This window comes from Cervus elaphus, chromosome 19 (assembly GCF_910594005.1).
Source record: "Cervus elaphus chromosome 19, mCerEla1.1, whole genome shotgun sequence".
Classification (NCBI taxonomy): domain Eukaryota; kingdom Metazoa; phylum Chordata; class Mammalia; order Artiodactyla; family Cervidae; genus Cervus; species Cervus elaphus.
Window position 1 is genome coordinate 73,829,147 of NC_057833.1, and position 27,297 is coordinate 73,856,443.

The 27,297-nt window shown below is 46.6% G+C and overlaps 1 protein-coding gene across 2 annotated transcripts in view; it reads right to left on the reverse strand.

The window, feature by feature from the left end:
* Positions 1-27,297, reverse strand: part of AGPAT3 (1-acylglycerol-3-phosphate O-acyltransferase 3) — an 87,156-nt gene that overhangs the window by 56,190 nt on the left and 3,669 nt on the right. For both annotated transcript variants that reach the window (XM_043873931.1, XM_043873933.1), the window contains exon 2: positions 7,845-7,906. The gene's annotated coding sequence lies outside the window, so the exon portion shown is untranslated. The remainder of the gene's footprint in view (positions 1-7,844; positions 7,907-27,297) is intronic.

The following is a 27,297-nucleotide window of genomic DNA, read 5'->3' on the forward strand; positions in this document are numbered from 1 at the left end:
TCAAATCTTTAGAAATGAGAACATGAAAATAAGACAGTTAAGCCTCCAACTCAGAAAGTTAGAAGGAAATTTAAAAGTAACTGAAGGAATTAATAAAAGTAAAAGCAAAAATGAGTTAGGAAAAAAGTACTCTATTTAATGACTAAAGCTTAAAAGCTGGTTTTGGAAAAAAATCAATAAAACAGGTAAGTTCCCTATGAAAGTGAAAAGTGAAAGTGAAGTCGCTCAGTCCTATCCGACTCTTTGTGACCCCATGGGCTGTAGTCCACCAGGCTCCTCCGCCCATGTGATTCTCCAGGCAAGAATACTGGAGTGGGTTGCCATTTCCTTCTGCAGGGGATCTTCTCGACCCAGGGATCGAATCCAGGTCTCCCACGTGGCGGGCAGACACTTTAACCTCTGAGCCACCATCTAGATGGTAAGTTCCCTATAGCAAGAAAAATAAACTAAGGAAAGGCAGAATAAAAATACAAAAAGTATGAGAGAATAACCGTCAAAAGAAAACAAAGTTTTTTTAAAAATCATGGAAATAACTGTACATCTCTATGCAAATAAACTTGAAAACTTGGGTGAAATAGAGAATTTTCTAAGACAAAAATTTTTTTTCCTAAAAACAGTGACCACAGAAAAGATAGAAAGTCTGAGCAGATCTAATTTTATAGAATTAAAAATTAATGAAAGATACCAAACCCAGATGACTCACAAGAGAATTCTACCAACCCTATAAGATCAGATTGTCTTAACATAATTTAACCTTCTCCAGAACAGAGAGAAGGAAGGAAATTTCCAAGTGCCTTTTTATGAAGGAAGTGTGACCCTGAATTCACAATGTGAGAATGAACACAGAAAAAAGGGAATCTGTCTAAACCAACGGTTCTCAGGAGTGATCTGGGAAGCCCAGGGGACCCTAAGACCCTGTCGTGGGATCAGACTCATCTGTTTTCCAAGCACATCCTTGGTAAAGCGGAGTTTTCATCACTAGCTCCACCAAGCTGCCCAGGAAAGCAAACTGAACGCAGAGGCAGGTAGTCCAGTTGCTCAGTCCTGTCCGACTCTCTGCGACTCCATGGAGAGCAGCACGTCAGGTCTCCCTGTCCTTCAACATCTGCAGATGCTTCAGGGGTCTCCTATTGGGTCATATGTTTGAGAGATTTATTACATTGTAGGAATATAAATTTACAAATAGCTGAGGAAAGAAGAGAAGCAAAAGGCGAAAGAGAAAGGTATACCCAACTGAACGTAGAGTTCCAGAGAATAGCAAGGAGAGATAAAAAGGCCTTCTTCAATGAACAATGCCGAAAAGAAGAAAACAATAGAACTGGGAAAGACTAGAGATCTCTTCAAGAAAACTGGAGGTAACAAGGGAACATTTCATGCAAGGACAGGCCTACTAAAGGACAGGAATGGTAAGGACCTAACAGAAGCAGAAGAGGTTAAGAAGAGGTGGCAAAAAATACACAGAAGAACTATACAAAAAAGGTCTTAATGACCCAAATAACCACAATGGTGTGATCATGCACCTAGAGCCAGACATCCTGAAGTGCGAAGTCAAGTGGGCCTTAGGAAGCAACACTACGAACAAAGCTAGTGGAGGTGATGGAATTCTGGCTAAGCTATTTCAAATCCTAAAAGATGGTGCTGTGAAAGTGTTGCACTCAATATGCCAGCAAATTTGGAAAACTCAGCAGTGGCTACAGGACTGGAAAAGGTCAGTTTTCATTCCAGTCTTAAAGAAGGGCAATGCCAAAGAATGTTCAAATTACCATATAATTGTGCTCATTTCACATGCTAGCAAAGTAATACTCAAAATTCTCCATGCCAGGCTTCAATAGCATGAGAAACAAGAACTTCCAGATGTTCAAGCTGGATTTAGAAAAGGCAGAGGAACCAGAGATCAAATTGCCAACATTTGTTGGATCATCAAAAAAGCAAGAGAATTCCAGAAAAACATCTACTTCTGCTTCATTGATTGTGCTACAGTCTCTGACTGTGTGGATCATAACAAACTGTAGAAAAATTTTAAAGGAAAGGGGCTTCCCTCGTGGCTCAGACTGTAAAGAGTCTGCCTGCAATGCAGGTGACTTGGGTTCAATCCCTGTGTCCGGAAGATCCCCTGGAGAAGGAAATGACAACCCACTCCAGTATTCTTGCCTGGAAAATTCCATGGGAGGAGACTGGCAGGCTACAGTCCATGGGGTCACGAAAAGTCATACACAACTGAGCAACTTCCCTTTACTTGTCTCCTGAGAAACCTGTATGCAGGTCAAGAAGCAACACTTAGAACCAGACATGTTACAATGGACTGGTTCAAAATTGGGAAAGGAGTATGTCAAGGCTGTATGTTGTCACCCTGCTTATCTAACTTATTTTTTTTTAATTACTGTTTTTTTATTTATTTTTTTTCATTTATTTTTATTAGTTGGAGGCTAATTACTTTACAATATTGTAGTGGTTTTTGCCATACATTCACATGAATCAGCCATGGATTTACACATGTTCCCCATCCTGAACCCCCCTCCCACCTCCCTCCCCATCCCGTCCCTCTGGGTCATCCCAGTGCACCAGACCTGAGCACTTGTCTCATGCTTCCAACTTGGACTGCCCAAGCTGGAATCAAGATTGCTGTGGGACATAGCAACAACTTAAGATATGTAGATAATACCACTCTAATGGCAGAAAGTGAAGAGGGACTAAAGAGGCTCTTGATGAAAGTGAAAGAGGAGAGTGAAAAAAAACTGGCTTTAAATGTAACATTCAAAAAACAAAGATCATGGCATCCAGTCATGTCACTTCATGGCAAAGAGAAGGGCAAAAAGTGGAAGCAGTGACAAGATTTTATTTTCTTGGGCTCCAAAATCACTGTGAACAGTCACTGCAGCCATGAAATTTGCTCCTTGTAAGGAAAGCTATGACAAACCTAGACAGCATATTAGAAAGCAGAGACATTGCTTTGCCAACAAAAGTCCATATAGTCAAAGTTATGGTTTTCCAGTAGTCATGTATGGATGTGAGAGTTGGATCATAAAGAAGGCTGAGTGCTGAAGAATTGATGCATTCAAATTATGGTGCTGGAGAAAACTCTTGAGAGTTCCCTGTACTGCAAGGAGATCAAACCAGTCAATCCTAAAGGAAATCAACCCTGAATACTCATTAGAAGGATTGATGCAGAAGCTCCAATACTTTGGCCACCTGATGCAAAGAGTTAACTCGCTGGAAAAGACCCTGATGCTGGGAAAGATTGAGGGCAGGAGGAGAAAGGGCCAACAGAGGATAAGATGGCTGGATGGCATCACCAACTCAATGAACATGAGATAGTCCATTGGACAGGAGATAGTAAAGGACACAGGAGCCTAGCGTGCTGCAGTCCACCAGGTCACAAAGAGTCAGATACAACTTAGCGACTGAACAACACCAACAATAAGGAATATATAAAACAATAACTCTCTCATATTTTTTTTTCAGTTTTGGAAAATTGTTGTTTTTCAGTGTCCAACTCTTTGCAACCCCACAGACTGCAGCATACCAGGCTTCTTTGTCCTTCACTATCTCCTGGAGTTTGCTCAAACATAGTTTTTTATTAAAAACTATTCTTTATGTTAACATGTAATGGGTTTATTGCTGCTGTTTTAAGTGAATCATTAAATAAAGTTTTTAAATGTTCTGTGCCACTGTGGCATGTTGACATTTGGGACCTCTGTCGTGGGGCTGCTGTGGGGCTGTTCTATGCATCACAGGACATCTGCCTTCTACCCACTGGACACCTGTAGAAACACCCAACACATCAGCTGTGTCAACCAAAAGCCTCTCCTGACATCACCAAATGTACCCCTGTGTAGAGGAAGGATCACCCTCAGCTGAGAACAATGAAAATTATAACTCACAAAAGCAAAAGCTTTATACAGTTCTCAAGAGTTTTTTAAGAGTGTAAAGAGACCAAAGCTTTGAGAACCATTGGTCTTTACTTATGAAAATAAATACAAAACTTCCTTTAAAAATTAGCAAACAGACACTAACAGCACATTAAAAAGACAATACGGCAGGACCAAGTGGGGTCTGCTCCATGAATGCAAGGATGGTTTGATGGTTTGCTGCTGTTGTTGCTAAGTTGTGTCAGACTCTTTGCAACCCCATGGACTGTAGCCTGCCAGGCTCCTCCATCCATGGCCTGTTATTTAACAGATCAATCAGATGTGTGAACACAAACTGGACATATGCAATAAATATATCTTAGCAAACTGATTTCATCACATAGTTAACGAAAACAAAACATCATGACTAAATTTGGTTTAAGGCAGGACACAGAAACTATCTACCATAGAAATTCAATTGATCTAATAATTGTCGATAGAGACTAAAAAAGAAGAAAACATGATTATGTCGTGAGATTCAGGAAAAGCAGCTGATGACACTCAGCGCCATCCATGACTGTTCAGGGACATCCACCCTTGAGGCCCCTAATCCCCAGAGAGCTCACTGCAGCCTCTGTGATGAGACAAGGAAAGAAACAACAGAAATCAGGGTGAAAAAGAAGGAAACCAGCTTTCCTTCTTTTTAGACAATCATAACCCATAGGTGATATGATTGTCTACAAAATCCAAGGAGCTCTGAAGGCAAGTTATCGGTGATAGTGAGGGTGCAGGTGGGCAGCTGGGCAGGGCCTCCCTCCTCCCGGGTCCCCTCCCAGCCAGTGGTTCCCTCGAGAGAAGCCCATCTTGCTGGGGGGCCAGGAGGGCAGCAAAGGGGCGCTGAAGCCAAGAAGGGGCCACACATGGACGACGTGATGGGCACGCACAGACCAGCCTCTTTCTAGCATCCACATGCCTCAGCCCTGGGGTCCCTGTGCTTCCACGGACATGCTTCTGAATGTAAATTAACGTGCAAGCCAGCGGGAGACCACTTCAGGCAGGCCGGAACCGAGTTGGGAAGGCGGCTCCAGACCGGACGCCCGTCCCTGGGGCAGCCAGACCCCTTGGAGCAGAGTGAGCCACGAGGATGCTCGGGCTCCATGATGGCTCCAGAGACTCTCCAGCCTCGGCCCTGTTCACCAGGAGACAAGGGGCCGTCAGGCAGACGACGCCTTGGGGACACGGGGCCTCGTGGCCGAGCAGAGTCAGACCAAGGCCCCCGCCTGCTCGTGCCTCTGCTGTGCTTGCTCTTTAAATGCTTGAAGGAGACGGCTCTGTTACTGAACTCTGGTGACCAGGCGATAAGATGAACGTAACCACATGTGCACATACCCTACGTGTGTCCCGACGAGAGGAACACAGTGTGGAATGTTCCAAAAAACAGACGCTCCTGGGTAGAAAGGCAATCCGGCCTAGGCCACTGTTCTTGTGTAGCCTACTCCCACCCCCACCCCCACCCTACAACCAGCACCAGCCAGAGGCTCTACACGGGCCGGGGGCAAAGTCTACCTCCCAGCAGGTGGGCGGCCTGGGCCTGGCAGGGCCGCTCACACTGACACGGTGTCTGAGAGGCTGAGCCTTGCTCTCTGCCAACTGTCCCCACTGCGCTCACCCAACCCTCTCCACCCAGCCCCCGAACAGAAGGATGAGCGTGCCAGTTACACTTTCTGAGAAGACACACATATCTCAAGTCTTGAAAGCACACTCTAAGAAACTGGAAATCAGTACCAGGTACTGTGCTCTGGAATTATCAGCCAGACTTCTTAAAAAGCTTGTGTGTACATGTTTGTACATATACATATGTCCAATCATGCTCTTTAGTACATACATAAAAGAGGAAGCTACGTCTTTTTAAACGAGGTAGGTCTGTGTGTGCTAAAAGACCCCAAGCAGGTTAAAATCAAGTTCCACAGACAGACGTCACGACACATAAACATTTTCAGAAACTGCATGAATGTTCTCATGTGTATTCTGACAAGTTCTGGAAGGATAAACCACAAACCATTTACAGTGGCGGTTCCCTCCAGAAAAAAAAGTGTGGGATTTGGGATGGAGGAAAGAATGAAATTTTGATTACTTATTAGGTTTGGTTCTGTGTTTAATTTTCACAAGCATATTTCACTTGCTTAATTAAAATGTAAATATTAACAAAAAATTACCTGCTGGCTTATAAAGCTCCAATCTTCTGTCTTTGCAACCATTACAAGGCCTAATCAATTTGGCTGAACCTGGATAAGATTGTGTTTAAGGGAAAAAGCTTGCCCTGCAGGACACCAGCCTCCTCCAGACACAACTTGGCCGGTCAAAGTCTGAGCCCTTTGCGAGTCCCCTCGTGTCACCTTTAGAACAAAGAGGACCCGTTCCCAAACATGGCCGAGTGGGGGGGCCTCCCACCTTATCTGCCCTCGTAGCCCCTTTCTCTGCACCCCAAGCCCCCCAACCCCGTCCTGGACTGGGTTCTGAGGTCCATGTGGGCCATGGGAGCGGGCAGGGAACAGCATTGTTTCAGCATCAGTACCTAAGAAAGACTAAGGAAAACCTTCTAATCACCATAAAACTTCTAAGAAAAGCTAATGGAAAACTTGTATGAGCTAAAATTGCAGTAAGCTACGTAGGAGAGATGTTTTGTTTGTTTTACCATTCATTGGTGGGGGAGTGGGGCGCAGAGCCAGTGACCATCATTGTGCCTGGGGCCGTGTGGCAGGCGGGGTGCTTCTCAGGAGCACTCAGGCCCCAGGGCCCGAGAATCCACACAGCCAAGGTCTGAGCGTGCTCCCAGTTTCCTGCAGGGCTGGGGCAGGATGGCAGGACCAGCACCAGAGTCCACCAGGGCATGGGGGTAGGAGCAGCAGGGACAGGACCACACACACCTGCCCTCAGGGCAAAGGGATCATCGTGAGCCTGTGTCCTCCTCAGGAAAACACAGGTAAGACTCGCTGTTCACAGATGGGAAGAGAATTGAATGATGAGGGGTTAAGTGCTCAGCTAGGAGCCGACTTGCAGAAAAACAGAGGTAAGAGTGACTGATGAGCCCCCTGCTCCTACCCTTGTCCACCTGACTCCTCACTCCACTCATCACGCCAGCACACTGTGGTCTGTAACTTCCATTTCTCTGATGACTAAGTCGCACATCTTTTCAGATGTTTATTATTATTAGACACTTAGGTATCTTTTGAGAGGTGCCGGTTCAAGTCAAAAACAAACAATTTGCTTTAACTTTCAATACTGATGACTACTAGCTTATTTTGGGGTGGGGTGGGGTGGGTTGCTATATCTTTCGTGTCTCTAAAAACTGCTAAGTTGTATACAGATAACTGAAAGTCGTTTCTTTTTGTAAACATTGAGTTAATCTTGTTGAGTGCTTGGCTATCAGTCTGATCTGGGAATTGTCCAGTAGCTGAAGAGCACAGAGTCTCTGACTGGCTGCTCCTCTTCCCGCTCCTGTTCCCAGCCCTCAGTGGCTACTGAACTTGAGGCCCCGTACACAGAAAGAGGGAGACCAAATGGACTTCCATCTCTGACCTCCCCAGCTCTGTCCTTCTGGGAAAGGCCTGGCTGATGACCGGTGCCCTTGGCCACTCTCCTCCAGAAACAAAGCAGCGCTGACGACACACGGCTGCCGAGCACAGAGCAAAGTGCTTCACGGATCAGAAGGCTCTAGGTGCCCCCACAGCCCTGCTGGACCCCTTCAGGAAAGTCAACCAGCGATGCGTTAAGGCCCAACTGTGCCCACTCAATCCCTTCAGTGTCACTGAGGCTGAGCCCGCGAGCCTGGCTCTCCAAGCGAGGAACTTCTGTGTCTGCCAACGGAGCCAGGTCCAGAGGACTGGGGTGGGTCCCTGCCCGGCTGGGACTGCTCCAGGGGCCAGAAATGAACACACGCACACACAACAGAACACACGCGGCTAAAGCATCAGGCACGTCCCTCTCCGGACTCACCGGGGCCCAGGGTCAGCAGGGTCAGTGCGAGAATCGTCCTCAGAGGTTTCTAACTTCCAGGCCTGAAAGTGAAAGACACAACATGGTGTAGTTAGGCAGGACTGGAAAAATACCCAGTGAAGGAACTACACGCCGTTATCTTGAAATAAAAAAAGTCTGCGTGTCGGGGAGGCGGACGGTTATGAATGAACCTGATTTCCTGATGAAGTGAACAGGCCGCTAACTGAGGCAAACACCAGGGACACAGCCTTGCGGGGCCTTTCCGAGAGCTGCTACCGCCCTCTGCCTTCTAAGGAGGCCTGACAGATGGCCTGTAAATGAACATACCCAGAGAGACAGAGAGGGCACACCCCAGGAAGGGCTGCAGAGCAATTTCAACCTCCCTGGGGGGCTGGCAGGAGCAGCCGAAGGTGGGCTACCTCCTGCCCCGGAAGAGGAGCAGAGCAGCCTGCAGGTCTCTGGCCTCTGGGCAATGAGGCTCCGGCTCCCAGGACAATGACCGTGCTGACCTCAGCAGCTCTCACCTGCCTCCAAACCCACTAACCCTGCAGACGGGCTCATCTCTAGGTCAGCCGAGCCCTCCTCTAGCACGGCTTAACTTGTGATCAAGGAAGCCGAAACCAGGCCTACTGGCTAAGTTTAGTCCTTATTTTCGTGTGTTTGTTTTAAACTTTTAAACTACAGGTAAAAGTCACCATTTAAATCATTTTGCCATGTCCAGCTTGGTGGCCTTAAGAGCATTCATACCGTTGAGCTGCCGTCATCACCGTCCATTCACAGACCTTGTCCATCTTTCCACACTGAATCTCTGCCCCATCACTCACTCACTCCCCTCCCCCTCCCTGCCTTCTGTCCCTGGGACTTGACTCCTCTAGGGACCTCACATAAGTGGATCACTCAAGTGTTGGTCCTTTTGTGTCTGATTTATGTCAGGGAGCACCCTGTCCTCAAGGTTCATTCATGTCGTAGCATGTGTCAGAATTTTGTTTCATGCTAAGTCACTTCATGGGAAATAGATGGGGAGACAGTGGGAACAGTGTCAGACTTTATTTTTGGGGGCTCCAAAATCACTGCAAATGGCGACTGCAGGCATGAAATTAAAAGACACTTGCTCCTTGGAAGGAAAGTTATGACCAACCTAGATAGCATATTAAAAAGCAGAGACATTACTTTGCCAGCAAAGGTCCATCTGGTCAAGGCTATGGTTTTTCCAGTGGTCATGTATGGATGTGAAAGTTGGACTGTGAAGAAAGCTGAGCACCGAAAAATTGATGCTTTTGAACTGTGGTATTGGAGAAGACTCTTGAGAGTCCCTTGGACTGCAAGGAGATCCAACCAGTCCATCCTAAAGGAGATCAGTCTTGGGTGTTCATTGGAAGGACTGATGCTGAAGCTGAAACTCCAATACTTTGGCTGCCTCATGTGAAGAGTTGACTCATTAGAAAAGACCCTGATGCTGGGAGGGATTGGGGGCAGGAGGAGAAGGGGACAACAGAGGATGAGATGGCTGGATGGCATCACCAACGTGATGGGCATGAGTCTGAGTAAACTCCAGGAGTTTGTGATGGACAGGGAGGCCTGGTGTGCTGTGATTCATGGGGTCGCAAAGAGTCGGATTCGACTGAGCGACTGAACAGACTGACTGACTGACTGACTGAAGTTGCTTCAGTCATGTCCAACTCTTTGCGGCCCCAAGGACAGTAGCCTGCCAGGCTCCTCTGTCCATCGGATTCTCCAGGCAAGAATACTGGAGTGGCATAGTTTTCCTCTGCTTGGGATTTATTGATCTTCTTGAAAATCAGTTTTCACCAAATTCACAAAATTTTAGCCATTTTTTTCAAATATTTTCCATCACATATCCTTTTCAATTTCCTATTTATTATCCCTCTTTATGGTTACACCGATGATGTTGCTTTTTTTCTGCCTCTTTCCTGTGTTTCATTTTAGAAACTTTCTGGTGCTATGTCTTCAAGAATACTGATCTTGTGTCTGCAGCGTCTGACCCACTGTGAACCCATCCAGTGCGGGGCTTTCCTTTCTGGAAGACTTGGGTCTTTTTTTACACCATTCATTTTCTCCTCATCTTGTGCATAGTTTCTCTGTGTCATTGAACACATGGGCCTTATTTATAACAGACATTTTTAACATCCTTCTATCCTAATTCTACCATCTGGATAGTGTGGATCCACCTGGATCTGTTTCTAATTGATTTTTCTCAACTTCTGGGTTACATTTTCCCACCTGTTTGCATGACGAATAATTTCTGCCTGGTTTCTGGACACTGTGAACATGGCATGTTGGGGGGTGAGTTTGTTGTCGTCCCTCAAATATTGTCAGGCCTCATTAGTGGATGTCATTAACTTACTCAAGAGTTGTTCGACTCTCTCCAGGCTTCCTTCAAGCTTTGTGTCTATGGGTCCTGAGCAGGCTCACTTCTGGGGAGGAGACTATAGCCTTTGAGGACCCTGCTCAATGCCCTCTGAACTGTGAGGTCTTCCTACCTGGCTGCTGAGGATGCGACTTCACTCACAGCCCATGTGAACTGAGGAAACAGTGATACCCATGCTCTTCCAGGTCCCCTGACCTTGGGGGCATCTCCCACACATGCGATGGTCAACATGGTCTAAGTGCGGGGTGGGGGTTCTGTGCTCAGCTCCCTAGAGCTCCTGGTTCATGCACTCCTATCCTCTCCAGCATCTCCCCCACAGAGTCCAGCCTGCCTGGAGCCCTGGTCGCCAGGCTCCACCTCCACCGCCCTCCCCGTGCTCAGCTGCAGCTGCAGGGGAAGAGCTGAAGGGGGCGCCCCTCCTGTGGGGTCACTGTCCGGCACTCCTGCCATGCAGAGTTTGGTTTTTCCTGCTTCTGCTTGGTTTTCCATGGTTTTTCCATGCTTCTGTTTGGGTTTTCCTGCTGTTTAACCCAGGATGTGAGATCTGGTCCAGGTCACCCCATCATGGCTAGAAGTGGATGTTGGGATCCTGCATTTTCATTCCATTTCTCACTCATCCAAGTGGGCACCACTGCCCTTAGCTGAGAGGCGCTGATCATATCGGAGGCAGAGGCTGCAGCTGTATAGAACAGTGATGCTCATGACATCTGGAGAGATGACCAGCGATTCTCCTGCACACAGGCAGATGGAGCAGTGGTCCAGGTGGGGTGACAGCACAGGCAGGAGGATGCGGTCAGAACCAGCAGTAGGTGGCAGGACCTCCCCACTCACTGTCCCTTCTCGAGAGCATCACTGGCACTCAGGTACTGGCCATACAGCCTCGTCAGAGCTCTTTCTACCTTTTAGTACAAGCCCCTAGTCAAATAAGTTATTTGCGTATTTTTTCTCACCATGTCTTTTCACTTTCTTGATGGCATCCTTTGAAGCACAAAGACTTTTAATGTTGATGTTAAAAGCCAGAGAAAAAATCAGATTACCTGCAAAGAACAGATAGCCTGACAATGGTTTGTTAGCAAACAAAGGATGTCAGAGGCTGGCACACAATGTCATACTGAAAGGACCCAACAGCCAACCTGGATTCCACAACAGGCAAGCCCATCTCCAGAGCAGCAGGGAAACCCAAACAAAAGTGGGGAAAGCTTGCCACCTCAGAGCCCAATGAAAGGAATTTCTAATGCATGTACACTTGAGCAGGAAGAAGTGAGCTCAGATGGAACGTGAGAGATGCAAAAAGAATAAAGAGCAAAGAAAGACGCAGGTACGTCTGCAAATCTGAACAAGACTAATACTGAGGATACAGTAGCAAAGTCTAGTGGGTTAAAAAAGTTAAATATACAATAACACTCGGAAGGGGTAGTGGGGTGATCTCAGGTCCTTGGGTTTCCCCCAAGAGTAAAGTACAAGTTAGTTTTAGATGTTTGATAAGTAAGAATGTTGTAATTTCTGGAAAACTGTCAAAGGTGCAGAAAAAGTCTGTAACTTCCTAGTGGTAGAGGTTAAAAAAAAAAAGAAAGGGTCAATAATCAACTCAAAAAAGAAAAGAGAAGGAAAGAAAAAAGAAACAGCACAGATAAAATAGTAAAATATAAGACGGTAGATTTAAACTCAAATCTATCTGTACTTCCATTTACAAAGGCTCTGGTTAAAAAATTCTTAATTGTCAGAATTTTTAAAAAAGAATATCAAACTTCAATTTAAAATACCATGTTAAAAAAACCACTTTAATTATATTGGGTTGGCCAGAAAGTTGAAAACCCAAATGAACTTTCTGGCTGACCCAAAATATATATGTTTACAAGGTACATCTAAGACTTAAAAATGAAAAAGAGTTAAAAATAAAAGAACAGAAGGAGTACACAAGGCAAATATTACCCAGAGGCTCAGCTACACAAATCTCAGACAAAGCTGACTTACAGGCAAGACACACTAGTGGAGACAGATGATTACTTCATATGACAGACATGTCATGCATGAAGAAGATATCGCAAGTTTAAACTGTGTCACTAATAACACAGCCCAAAACATATAAAACAAAAACTGACAGAAATACAAGAATTCTCTGGCAAATCCACAGCGATAACTAAAGATTCTAACAGGCCCTCTCTCTGTATTTGATAAAATAGATAAAATAAGTGACTGAAGCTATAAGAGTTGGCAAACATTTTCTGGAAAGGGCCAAAGAGTAAATATTTTAGATTTTTCAGGGCAAATGGTCTCTATTGAAGCTACTCAACCAAGTCATAGTGCAAAATAGCCACAGCAATGCATACACCAATGGGTGTGGGTGTGATCCCATATGAATTTATCTCTAGGGACTGCCCTTTAAGTCCAGTAGTTGAGACTCTGTGCTTCCATTGCAGAGGCCGCAGGTTTGATTCCTGGTAATTAGGAAACCATGATCCCTCATGCCATGTGGCATGACCAAAAAATAAAAGTTAAAAGAAAAAAAGAATTTACTTCTAGAAATAGGTGGCAAGCCAGATTAAGCCTACGGGCTATACTTTTGCCAAGACCTAATATAGAAGGTTTAAAACTAATCTCACCAACCACAGAATACAGTCTTTTCAAAGATGCACAGAGCATTTCTAAAATGTGACCATAATGCTAGCCATAAAACAGGTCTTAACAAATTTCAAAAGACAGGCATCAATCAGGGTATATTCTTCGACCAAAATTTACTGATGCAAAAGAAAAAGGCAACAAAAAAGACACTGGGAAAAATTCTCACACACTTAGACAGTCCATCAACAGAAGAATGGATGAAGCAGATGTGGTGCCGATACACGATGGGATCTTAGCCACAAAAAGGAACAGAACTGTACAACCTGCAGAGACGTGGGTGGACCTAGGGACTGTCAGAGTGAAGGAAGTCAGAAAGAGAAAAACATTGTATCATAGCGCTTTTGGAATTTAGAAAAATGATACTGATGATCTTTTTTGCAAAGCAGAAATAGAGATGCAGATGTAGAGAATGGTTGCATACGGATGTATGGATACCAAGGAGGGAGAGAGGGGGTGGGATGAATTGGGAGATTGGGGTTGATGTACATACACTATTGATATTATGTATAAAAGAGATAACCAAAGAGAACCTGCTGTTCGGCACTGGGAACTCTCCTCAGTGCTCTGTGGGAACCTGAATGGGAAGGAAACCCAGAGAGGGGATGTATGTATACGAATAACTGGTTCACTTGGCTGTGTAGCAGAAACTAATACAAACATTGTAAAGCAACTGACCTCCAACAAAAATTAATTTTTAAAAAAGTTATTAACAACCAAAAAGTCAATTACAATACTATACTAGAAAAATCTGTTGAATGAAATAGTGGCAAAAACATGTCATTTCGCAACTTTAGGCTGCAGCTAAAAGTTCTTAAAGGGATCAAAAGTTATACTTTACTGTGGGGAAGAAATTTTCAGAAGGTTGAAAACAAATGACATAAAACGTGTTAGAAAAACAAAGTAAATTAAGAGGAAGGAAGGAAATAACTTAGAAAGCAGAAATTAACAAAATAAAAAATAGGCAGAAACCCACAAAAGTGAAAGTGAAAGTCATCTTTCAAAGACCCTTTCATGGATAAAATTGGCCATGTTTTGGCAAGAGAATCAGGATACAGTGAGAGATGGTGTGGACAGCATCAGGAGGGATGGGGAGGCACAAGCAGACGCTGCGGGATTTTTCCAGAGGGAATCAGGAGCAGCTTCGGAGCAACAGATGTGCAAACACAGCTAATGGGACAGATTCCTAGGAACAACAACTGACCACCAAATACTGAAGGAGCTACAGAAAACCGAAAGCGCACTCTAATCTTTAAACCCCTGAAGCATCAGTCACGAGCCACCCCGGGAAGCCTGGACACCAGGGCCCCTGCCTGTGCCCTCACCTGGGGGGACCGCCACCCTCGCAGAGGCCCGGCAGCCCCAGGCAGGTCTGGTTGGAGCCTTCTCAAATTGGCTTGTATGAGAAACTGGCCACTGCAAGTGGAGAGGACATTTAACTGAAAGCGTTTACTCGAGAACTCGTTCACACTTGGAACCTGAGCGCAGTGGAGACTGAGAGCGGGCTGTGCGTCAACGTGCTGTCCGGACACTGGAAGCTCCTGCTTGGGTCTGAGCCCCACCCCATGGGGGCCCCTCGGCGGGGGTGCCGGGGGACACTGTCCAGACCCCAGTCCTGTTTCCACGCCCAGAACTGGGTCAGGACAAATCCTTGATCTGGAGACCAGAGCTCCCATTCCAACAAGGTCTCTGGGGCTGAAGGTTATGTTTGTGAAGGAAACATAGCATCACTGTTACCCAATCGTTGAGGGGCACAGGGGAGGCGGGGGAGGGACCAGAGAGTCAAAATGTACAAGCGGCCACTGCGGATCCAGGCCAGGCCAGCACTCAGGTCAGCCCTGGATGCCCCAGAGCTCAGCCCGGCCACAGGTGTGTGTGTCTCACACACACACACAGCAATAAATGAAACTGCTGAGACAGGGAGATGATCCCTTCTGAGCCCACTAGAGTCCCTGAGAACAAAGAGGGACAGGCCCAGTTCACCCAAAACCAGAAACTGAGCCCACGGCATAGATAGCTCAGTTGGTAAAGAATCCGCCTGCAACGCAGGAGACCCCGGGTCGGGAAGATCCGCCGGAGAAGGGATAGGCTACTACTCACTCCAGTGTTCTTGGGCTTCCCTTGGGGCTCAAAGACTGAACTCGTGGCATAAACAGTTGGGGGTCCCTGCAAAGCCCCCGCTTGGTCTTCTCCCCAAGACTCACAAACACAGCTTCGCACCCTGAGGAGCAGCCTCGGAGCTGCACAGGGACAGATAGACGAGTCGCCCTGCCTGCCCTAGGTGCACAGCCGGCAGATGCCTTCCTGGGGCAGGCCGCCAGCACCTCTGATGCCCTCGGGGGTGCTTTAGAGGGAAACAGAGCTCCTTGCGATGTGCTGAGCCCTGAAAAGATCCAGCACCAGGGTGAGGGGGGTTGTCAAGCTGGCATGGAAGCCGGCACTTCTGAGATGGACAGATCGGCACCCGGGCTGGCCACAGGCTGGTGGGCAGCAGCCTCTCCCGTGTTTCAGAAAAGGGCTGAACACAGCAGGACGTGGCTTCTGCAGAAACAAGACCCACCAGCCTCTTGCTTGGCACCTGACAGGCAGAGGGGGCAAGCGTCGGGTGAGAGGTGGTTGCGACCCTTGTCAGCCACCCAAGGATGCGTGCGCCGGTCTGGGGATGAGCTGGTGTGGAGCTCAGCTATGTCCATCTCTGTACTCCCCACACAGCTCACGGCCCTGGGTCTCTTGGCCACGTGCTGTCATCCCCGGCAGCCCCACCAGGACTCACCATCACCCCCTCATGAGGCATCGTTGCTCTGACACACATGTGGTGCCTCATGTGTGACACCACTTTACAAACTGTCTTCACACGTGATGTTTTCTAACCTTCATGATTCCCGGGGGAGCAATGAGGAGCAGAGGGCCACTCCTGAGAAGTGTGAAGTCACCGGCTGAGGCCACTTAAGCCTGTGGCCCATCCCACACCTCCACGGGGAAAATCAGTCTACCTGCCACCAACTTGCATTGTGTGTGTGTGTGCGTGTTTGTGTGTGTGTTAGCTGCTCAGTCGTGTCCAACTCTGTGACCCCATGAACTGCTCCCTCCAGGCTTCTCTGCCCATGGGATTCTCCAGGCAAGAATACTGGAGTAGGCTGCTATTCCCTTCTCCAGGGGATCTTTCTGACCCAGGGACTGAAACTGGGTCTCCTGCAGTGCAGGCAGATTCTTTACTGAGCCACCAGGGAAGCCCCGACTTGCACTGTGGACGTTAACAAACAGGGGACAGTGTGGGTTATGATGCCACTGAGGTTCATGGCAGAGCAGGGACAAAGCCTTTGCTTGCTGGATTTCAAAACCAGAAATAAAGTGGAAACAGAAGACTATCAGGCACCCACAATGGTGTTATTCTCTCCATCATTACTGGTGTGAATGGAGACAGGCGTGGTCTCTTCACGGTAAAGTCTGCCATGTGGCTCTGCAGTGTCGGGACAGGCAGGACGTGCTCCGCGAGCCACCCAGAGAAGTGTGGTGCCCACAGGACTCACCGCAGAGAACAGAAAAAGCTCCAGGGCTGGCTGCTGACCTCACTGTCCACACCACGAAGTGCAGTCCTGTGGTCACTACCCAGGGACGGGGCAGGCAGATGGTAAAGGTCAGCGGTGGGATGTGAAGTGAGGAAAGCAGCCCATAAAGAGAACCTGCACGATGTGATGTGTGTGCTTGTGTATGTGTGTGAGCATCTGAGTGCATGCGTGTGCATCCCAGCTGGGTCTCAGGCTGGGGAAGGTGTCCTGGCAAACTGACAGCTGGAGGATGAGCAAGGATCCACCAGGCAAAGGTCCGGGGTGCAGCCTCAGGGGAGAAGCCAAGACCGGGCGTGGGGGGGACAGTGAGGACCAGGCAGAGGAGAGGGCATCCTCCGAGCGTCACCACCATTAGGAGGGGATGGAGCGGGCGAGGGACAGGAACAGAACTGGGGTTACTGAGACGAACCTCAACAGCCACAGGGAAGGATTCTGATGGGAGCAGGACTGGAGGTGGTCTTAGGTGGGGCAGGGGGTGATGAGCAACATGGAGGAGGGGATTGTGGGTGGGGCAGGGCCTGGCCTGGACACATCACCACATGAGGCATGTTCACGGGTGTGGGAGGGATGGACAGGAGAAGACTGCTGAGGTTGGGGTGCCTGGTCCGAGGATGCACAGGCTGCAGGGGACCCTGTGGGCCCAGGGTTTAGGAAGCAGAGCTGAGAGGACAGTGAGCTGGGGTCACAGCCTCACAGGTAATTAAAACACAAGGGAGTCTTAGAGGCCCACAGCGGACATGAACTCAGGCAGACCCTGCCCCAACAAGACAACAACATTCCAAGTGCCTGACAGTCTTTCCATTCAGGTTTAATTTCTATTAAGAGCTCTGAAATCTGATATGTAAGATGTACTAACCCCCTTTAAAAAATCATGCTCTTTCACCTCTGCTGGTATATACCACACACTGCAGAGGTATAGCCAGAGAAGGCAATGGCACCCCACTCCAGTACTCTTGCCTGGAAAATCCCATGGACAGTGGAGCCTGGGAGGCTGCAGTCCATGGGGTCGCTAAGAGTCAGACATGACTGAGCGACTTCACTTTCACTTTTCACTTACATGCATTGGAGAAGAAAATGGCAACCCATGCCAGTGTTCTTGCCTGGAGAATCCCAGGGATGGGGGAGCCTCATGGGCTGCTGTCTCTGGGGTCACACAGAGTCGGACATGACTGAAGTGACTTAGCAGGAGCAGCAGCAGCAGAGGTATGGCAGTTTTCAGCTACCAAAAACATTGTCTGGATGGTCTGCCTGTTCTAAAAAAACAGACACCACCTCCGTTGCATGGACAACAAAGAAGTCAATGGGAAGTTAAGTTTATTGAGGACAAAATCAGAATCACGTTTTGCAACTGTATCCCAAACTGAATAAAGTGCTTAATGGAGATGTGCAGGGAGGGAGGGCCTCTGAGTTTCCGCATCCTGGACACTGCTCTTGTCCCTGACGAGGCAGTCCTAGGCCAGGACAAAACTCTCCTCAGGTTAGCTGAGTCACTCAGGGCTACTTGCACCATAGTATTCTTTAACTTCCACAATTGCTTTATTCACCAGGATTTGTGTAGGTTCACCTTGGCAATCTCTTCAAGCTCTGAGTTTTGTTTGGGGGATCAAGTTCCTTCTTTGTCAATGACACCTGCAGAAGTCCCCTCTTATGAGTCCAGGAAATAAGCCTGTAATGGTTTATTTCCAGATCAGCCCTACTCCTGGGCTGCTGGGAGAAGCAGAGCCCCTCCAGGGAGACAAAGTCTCCTGAACACAAGATCACAGCCCAGGGTACAAAGCACATGAGAACTGGGCTTCAGGGAGTGAGAGGCAGCATAGCAAATGCTCAAGAAATTTAGACTTCCGTATTATTTTGGGTGTTTTTATTATGCTGGCATTATTCTTTGCAGTGTATAAAATAAGTAGGGCTTCCCAAGTGGCACTAGTCAAAAAGAATCTGCCTGCAATGCAGGAGACCTGGGTTTGATCCCTGGGTTGGAAAGATTCCCTGAAGGAGGAAATGGCAACCCACTCCAGTATTCTTGCCTGGGAAATCCCATGGACAGAGAAGCCTGGTGGGCCCGCAAAGGGTTGGATAAAACTGAGCGCACATATAAAATAAGTATGCTTAGAGATAAAAGAAGAACTTGGAATAAGTGCAAAGAAAAGAACACCAAGCAAGAGAAGACGCAGGTTTGGAAAGAACTACCAAGGACATTTAAGAATGAGAAATAGGGACTTCCCTGGTGGTCCAGTGGTTAAGACACTGTGCTCCCAATGCAAGGGGCCCAGATTCGATCCTTGGTCGGGGAACTAGATCCTGCTTGCTGCAACTAAAGATCCCACACGTGGCAACTAAGACCCGGTGCAACCAAATAAATCAATTAATAAAAATAAGATATTTTTTTTAAAAAGGAATGAAAAACAGAACCACTGAAATGAAGAGCTTAATGTGCAGGTTAAGTAGCAGATTAGACAGAGATGAAGATGCAGCTGGAAAACTAGAGGGGAAAGTGGAGGAATTCACCCAGAACATGGTGATTAAAAAAAAAAAAAGACTAAAAGACAAACACGAGCAAGAGTATGAGACTTGGAAAATGGTGTGAGAAAGTCAAGCATAAGGTAAATTGAAGCAAAAGTCAACAGAAGAATGGCTGAAATTTCTCCAGAATTCCCGAGAGACATAAAACTTTATCCTCAGGAAGCACATTGACTCCAAAGCAGGATAAATAAGAAGAAACCCACTCTAGAGATGCCACCATGAGAACAGAGAACACTGGATGTAAAAGGAACCACAAACACAGTGGAGAGGGAACATCACTCACACAGGAAGGGCAGGGGGACCACCAAATGTCCCCTGGAGACAGTAGGAGGTGACATGGTATAATCCTCGTCTGTGCCCTCTGCCCACAAGCCTTCTGAGCTTATATACAATAATAATTGTATATAATTATTGTATAGAATTGTATATACAATAATATTATATATTATATAATATATATTATATATTATATGCATATATATGTATATTAGATGTATACAATAATAATTGTATATAATAATTATATACAATAATAAATGTATAACCTAAAATCCCCATGCACTTAGAAAATAAAAGTACCTTCCATATAGTTCATGGGTCACAGAAGAGTAATAACCGATATTTAAATGCTCAAAAGAAGAGAAAAGGGTGGCAGAGGATGAGATGGTTGATAGCATTACCGATTCAATGGACATGAACTTGGGCAAACTCCAGGAGATAGTGAGGAACAGGGAGGCCTTGCATGCTGCAGTCCATGGGGTCACAAAGAGTCAGACATGACTTAGCAACTGAACAACAAAAATGCTCCAGAACTGAACAACGATACTAAAGTGAAGTTGCTCAGTTGTGTCCGACTCTTTGTGACCCCATGGTCTGTAGCCAACTAGGCTCCTCTGACCGTGGAATTTTCCAGGCAAGAGTACTGGAGTGGGTTGCCATTTCCTTCTCCAGGGGATCTTCCAGACCCAGGGATCGAACCCAGGTCTCCTACATTGCAGGCAGACGCTTTACCATCTGAGCCACCAGGGAAGCCGAACAATGATACTGCTACACTCCAAAATATACCAGACACAGGGCTACAGAGCCAGGAAGAAATGTTTAACTTTAAATTCTTACGATAGAAATAAAGCTTAAAAATTAAGAAACTATGCTTACAAAAATAACAAAGAAGTTAAGCTTTCAACTCAATAACCTGTGAAGAGAGCACCAGGAAAAAAAAAAAAAAAAAAACCCAGAAAGAGTAGAAAGAAATGATGACAATGGAAGGATAAATTAATGACAGGAGAACCAAAAATGTGATGGACATGAGAGCTGACTGAGAGTCAGCTCTCTGTAAGCAGCAAGGAAACAGATAAACCTCTGCTGAGATAAATTGAGAAAAAAGAAAAACGAAAACAATTTTAGGAATGAAAGGTGGAGTTTAATGTCAGATACCATGGAGATTAAAAAATTAAGAAAATATTAAGACGTTTTTACCAAGAAATTGACAGTGTTATTGACATGGACCCTGGGGTAGAGAGGTCTAAGATGACTCCAAGGTTCACACCCTTGAGTGTGGGCTGGACCTAGTGACTGGCTTTCAACAAAAAGAATACGAGAAAAGTAGTGGAAGGTGGCTTTCGAGATGGGGTTTACAGCACTGAGTCTTCGACTAGCTGGCTCACACTCTCTGCCCCTCTTGCTCTGATGGCTAACTGCCAGGTTGGACAGAACAACTGGCAAAGACCTGAATCCTGTTGACAGCGTGAATGAATGTGAAGAAGGACCCTTGCCCTGTCTCGCCTTTAGATAAGACTGCAGCCTCGGTGACACCTAGTCACAGCCCATGAGAGGCCTGGGCCTGAGGAGCCAGCTAAGCTGAGCCTGGATTCCTGGGCCACAGAAGCGGTGAGATGGAAAGTGTTGAGAGCCAGGAAGTGTTGGGGTCACTTGTTACACAGCAACAATGCAGGTCACTCCTTAGAAAAATAACCCCAAATCTTATTTTTAAAAGACTAGAAGAGCTGAACAGATCAGTAGCTAGTAAAGGAATCAATCAAAATGTAAAAATCTGTCTACACAAAAGCCAGGCCCAGGCCAAGAAATGACATAAGGAACACATCGCCTCAGTCTCACGTGGGAGGTAATACTGCCCACTTGGACGATGAGATGAGTGTAACCCGGCCCCAAGCCCACTGGGACAGTGCAACAGAGGACAGTTACAAGTCCTGCACACTTCTAAACAAAGGAGCAACAGATTCTAAACAAAATCTCAACACACCAAGTACGGTAATGCAGTAAAATACATCATGGTCGAGATGGGGTATTTCCTGAAAAGCAGGAAAATCTACTCATGTACTTTTACCACATTAACTGAAAAAAGGAGAAAATTTTATATGATCAGCTCAACACACACGGAAAAAGTCTTTGATAAAGCAACATCTTCAGTCAAATATTCATGACATATGTCTGGAGAAAACCATAATTCAAAAAGATACAAGCACCTCAGTGTTCACAGCACCACTATTCACAATAGCCAGGACACGGAAGCAACCTAAATATTCATCAACAGAGGAACAGATAGAGAAGATGTGGTAGATGTAAACAGTGGAATAGTACTCAGCCATAAAAAGAATGAAATAAGGCCATCTGCAACCACATGGATGGGCCTAGAGACTGTCATACTTAGTGAAGTAAGTCAGAGAGAGGCAAATACCGTATGATATCGCCTGCATGTGGAATCTTTAAAAATGCTACAAATGAACTTATTTACAAAACAGAAATAAAGTTACAGATGTAGAAAACATATGGTTATCAGGGGGTAAAGGGATAAATTGGAAGATTGGAATTTACATATATGAACTATTATATATATTAATAAAATAGATAACTAATAACACCTACTATATAGCACAGGGAACTCTACTCAATATTCTGTAATGGCCTATATGGGAAAAGAATCTAAAAAAGTGTGGAACTATGTGTATGTATAACTGATTCACTTTGCTGTAGACCTGAAACTAACACAACATTATGTATCAATTACACTCCAAAAGAAATTTTAAGAAGAAAGTAGGGGGGGGAAGTATATGTGGTTCCTATTTTTCAGAAAAAAGTCAAATATTTGTATAAACAAGACAACTCTTTTAACTGGAAAGGGGAGTCTACAGAAAAATAAGCATTCTCTCTTCTATTTTTTGTAACTTGTTTAAATGGGTAGGGTAATCTGAGGAGATACAGTAATACTTTGTAACTCCTCCCAGCTACACTATCCCACCCCTTGTAAGAAGTAACCACTTACCCCTTGAGTCTCTTCCCAGTATGTCCTCATTGCAACACTACAGGAGATCTGGGAAGAGGTTCTTACCCGGTCATTCCATATGAGTTGCCCTAAACCCCGCGCTCTCCCCAGCAGTGTCCCTGGGACACAGAGAGCATGCACTGCGGCCGCGGCCATCCTGCCCGTGCGGGAGCACACACCAAGTGCACCTAGATGTGGAAGCCGCTCTGCAGACGTGGCCGTGCTTCTCTAACTCCCCCCAGCTCACACTCGCACCAGCGCACCTTGGCTCACATCTGTGCCCACACCTGGCCCAGGCACTCTCTTTACATTTTGGCCACCCCGGTGGAGCAGGCCGGCATCTCACCAAGCTGTTATTTTTGCATCTCCCTGATAATCAGTGAAGGTGAGTCTTGAATCTCTTCATCTCTTTATTTCCTTCCATCTGTTAGCTCCTTTGTTCCCAGGAGGAGCAACAGGAAGATTCGGAACTAAGCAGCCTCCATGTTTGTACCAAGACCAAACAGGAAAACTGAGCAGATTCCCTGAAAACCAGGAATAATGACCAAAATGCCCCATCACACTTGCATGCAGTACAGTCCTGACGGCCCTGGCCCAGGCAGCAAAACAGGATGGGACAATGCTAAAGGTGTAAGGAAGAAACGAACACTTCCTGTCCATGCAGAAAATCCCCCAACTCTGCAAATAATTTATAAGAAAAAGAGACTGGCAAGGTGCCTGGGTAGCAATCAATATCCAAAATCAACTCCCTTTCTGCTCAACACCAACAAGAGTTAGAATTTTTTTAAGTAAAAAAATAAATAAAATGTGAAAACACCACTTATAAAAGTAACAAAAATAAGGACACCTGAGGATAAATTTAACCATAAAGTATGCGATAGTGTGCAGAATAGTATGTAGAGAGCTCTAGTAAAAGCCATGTAAGAAGACTGACATTAATGGAGACACACTACCTTCATGGCAGGAAGACTTCATACCACAGAGATGGAATCCAACCCCCAGCTGATCTACAGAATTGGTGCAGTTTTGATCTAAATCCTTGACAAAGGTTTTCAGGAAACTCGACACACCCGGCGGAGGCTGGGATCAGGACAACTGTACTCTGCATGGGGACAGAGCCCCTACCTGTCACCACCCAGAAGCCACTCCCGAGGGACAGAGGGCTTCAGTGTGGAAACAAACATTCCAACTTCTATAAGACAACACAGGAGAACACACAAGTGATCCCAGGACTTCTCAACTGCATTCAAAAAGTCGAAAAGGTGGATAAACTCTATATTACATTAAGAATTTCTACTCATCAAGACAAAGTAAAAAGACCAGACCCAGCTAAGCAAGACGCCTGAAGCACACATTAGGACAAAAGATTATTATCCTCAATACACAAGGAAATACCTCATACAGAACCATATGCAAGGAATACAGAAGGAAAACCTGTCGCCCAACAGGAAAACAGGTGAAGGACTTCACAGAGAAGGAAACGCATCTAGCAGTAAGTGCAGGGAGATGCTTAACTCCATCTACCAGGAAACAAATCCAGGCCACCACTAGCCACATTCTGTATCCAACCTACTGGCAAAACTTTTAAAAAATACTTACTTGGCACATGGGATCTTTAGTCGGGGCATGCAGGATCTAGTTCCCTGACCAGGGATGGAAACGGGTTCCCTACATCGGGAGCGCCAAGTCTTAACCACTGGACCACCAGGGAAGTCCCTCCACTTGCAAAACTTAATGACAACACCAGGAGGTGAAGAGCAGGTGGGTCCACTGAACACCCTGTGGGTGGCTTTGCAGTAGGAGTCTCCCCTATCTCTCTGCAAACAGCGCAGTGTAGGCATCACTGCCTGGACTTTCCCGCCCAGCGGTCCCCTTCAGAGAACACTAGAGGGCTACACGGCTCCATGTGTGTAACCAAGACGTGTGGACACAGAACATTCTATCAAAGTATAGAGCAAGATTATACTTGGGGGATCATAGCTCAGTTGGTAAAGAATCTGCCTGCAAAAAAAAAAAAAAAGAATCTGCCTGCAAAGCAGAGGACCCCAGTTCGATTCCTGGGTTGGGAAGATCTGCTGGAGAAGGGATAGGCTACCCACTCCAGTATTCTTGGGCTGCCCTTGTGGCTCAGCTGGTAAAGAATCCACCTACAACATGGGAGACTTGGGTTCCATTCCTAAGTTGGGAAGATCCCCTGGAGAAGGCAAAGGCTACCCACTCCAGTATTCTGGCCAGAAGAATTCCATGGACTGTACAGTCCATGGGGTTGCAAAGAGTTGGACACAACTGAGCGACTTTCACTTTCAACACTTTCATGGAGCAAGACAAGGAGTGCCTTCTGCTAAATGCATTTGGTATCAGTAAACATTACGTTTTGCAGACTTCATCTTTACATGGACCTTGGGAGGGCCTCCTACAGGCACCTGGAGACACACAGAGTTCCTTTGTTCCCTGACTGACACCTCTCTGGGTACCAGCTTCTCCTTCCCTCCACCCATCCTCACGGAACCCCACCCTGTTTCCAGCAGCCATGCTTGAGATAGGAAAGACAATTCTTTTGGTATTCATCTGGACATGACATCCTGGGGTTTTGTTATTCATCTTTTTGTTTGTTTGTTTCTCTTGCATGCATTTTGTCCTCATTTAATTGGCTCACTGACTTTACTTTGAAAATTACACAAATATTTTAGACAAGAGGTTGTAAAAATAGTGGCCCACAGTCTAAATTCAGGCAGGCACATTTTCCATTTGCCTGCACAGCTTGTTAAAAATAAATAATTGCATATAAAGATCTAGGTTTCTGGCTGGTTTCAGGAGCCGAAGAGCTAGTGACTTGGGTCTCATAGCTGCATGGTATGTCTGCTGGGGGTCCATGGCTGAGGGTCAGAGGCTAGCGGTCACTGGCTGGAGGTCAATGGGGTCAGTGGATGGGGGTCAGGCAAGACATATCTGAGAGAAGAAGCGTACAGTCATCATTCATGTCTGCAAGGCCACCCTAGCCTAGCACTTGTCCAGTCTGTGTTTAGAATTTTCACATATAGCTTTGTTCACCAAAATAGAAACATTTATACCTGATAACAGGCTTCCCTGGTGGCTCAGATGGTAAAGAACTGGCCTTCAATGCAGGAGACTTGGGTTCGATCTCTGGGCTGGGAAGATGCCCTGGAGGAGGGCATGGCAACCCACTCCAGTATTCTCTCCTGGAGATTCCCCATGGACAGAAGAGCCTGGAGGGCTACAGTCCACGGGGTTGCAAAGAGTCGGACATGACTAAGCGACTAAGCACAGCACATACCCAATAACTCATTAAAATTTAAAGAAGCGAAATGCCAGGTACAGAGCACTTGGGGCTCCAGGAACATACCCTGCTGCCTTGGAGCTCGGAACCGAACCGCAGGCCACTGATGCACTTTCTACCAAACGTTCTAGAACTTGAGTAACAGTAGAAAGTGCCCAATTTAGGAAACTAAACACAGCTGCCCCGTGCTCACACATGTGTGCTCTGACCTTTGTTATCTATCTGCACGCATCTGCCTCCTCTCATCGCTGGACACCCTTTTTGTACTAGTTCACCACAGCACTCATGTATGGATGAGAGAGCTGGACCATAAAGAAGGCTGAGGATGGAAGAATTGATGCTTTTGAACTGTGGTGCTGGAGAAGACTCTGGAAAGTCCCTTGGACTGCAAGGCGATCCAACCAGATCAAACTAAAGGAAATCAGTCCTGAATATTCATTAGAAGGACTGATGCTGAAGCTGAGGGCTCCAATACTTTGGCCACCTGATTCCAAGAGCCAACTCATTGGAAAACACCCTGATGCTGGGAAAGATCGAAGGCAGGAGGAGAAAGGGACGACAGAGGATGAGATAGATGGTTGAACGGCATTACTGACTCAAGAGACATGAGTTTGAGCAAACTCCTAGAGATAGTGTAGGACAGGAGGGCCTGGTGTGCTACAGTTCATGGGGTCATAAAGAGTTGAACACAATTTAGCTGTTGAGCAACAGCAACACTACTTATTGTAAAGGAGGCAAAATAAAAGCTCAAGGGAACCTACCAGACTGTAGGGCTTTTCCTAAAACTAAACCAAAACTTTGCACGGGCCAAGGGATCATTTTTACTGTCCTTCTACTTCTGTGGAGTCCAAGTCACTAAACGTTGTCTCTGAGGCTGTGACGGCGCTTTGACACACAGATGGCCCTCAAGAGAGAACCTGCTGCCTGGGGGTACAGGGGAGGGGTGCCTGCCATTCCTGGCTGCATGATGCAGGGTGGGGCTGAGGACCCCAGGCTGACCTTCTCAGAGCTGCATCTGAGGCCCATCCTCCCAGACCTCTGACCTGTCCCCCACCCCACCCCACCCCACCCAGGCCAGGTGCAGGATCACCCATCTTCCCCTCCATACAGCTTCCACAGCAGCCCCCTGCAAATCTCCTGCACTTCCCATCTTGACATCCTCCTCTCACGGAACCCCGACAGGTGCAGTCTTCATCCAACAATCTGATTTCTCTTAGTTTGGCGAAAATCGCTGCTAGTGAATTGTATTTTGCAAGGTATACCAATCGATTACTTTCTCTCTGAACCTAAGGATTAGATTACGTGTATCTTCCTAAGAAAAGGTGCATCCATTCATTCACTCACTCAACCAATCACTCCAGTTAGCCTGGGATGACAGTCTAATTATAAACCGAAGCATGAAAAGCATTAACACAATCATCGACACATTCTCCACATTGAGGGTTGACACCCATGGGCTCACAGGCCACTCCCCAACCCTGGAGGTGCACCCATGGGGCTCACAGGTCTCAGGAGAGCAGAACTGGTAAAGGTGTTCCTGCTGTAGCTTTTATGCTGCTCCCAGTAGAACTCACTACTAACCTTCTTGTTGCTGATTTCATTCCCCGCCCACTTTCAGAAAGGAACCGAGGAGCTATATCAATGATGCATGGCCTTCCTGGGCCACCTGGGGACAGGCCTCTCGGCTGCTGGCGGGCAGCTCCTACCATGAGCGCCCAGCTTCAGTTTTTAGTGCTATGTGATGCCAAGTTCTGCTGCCTGGGAGAAGACTTCTGCCT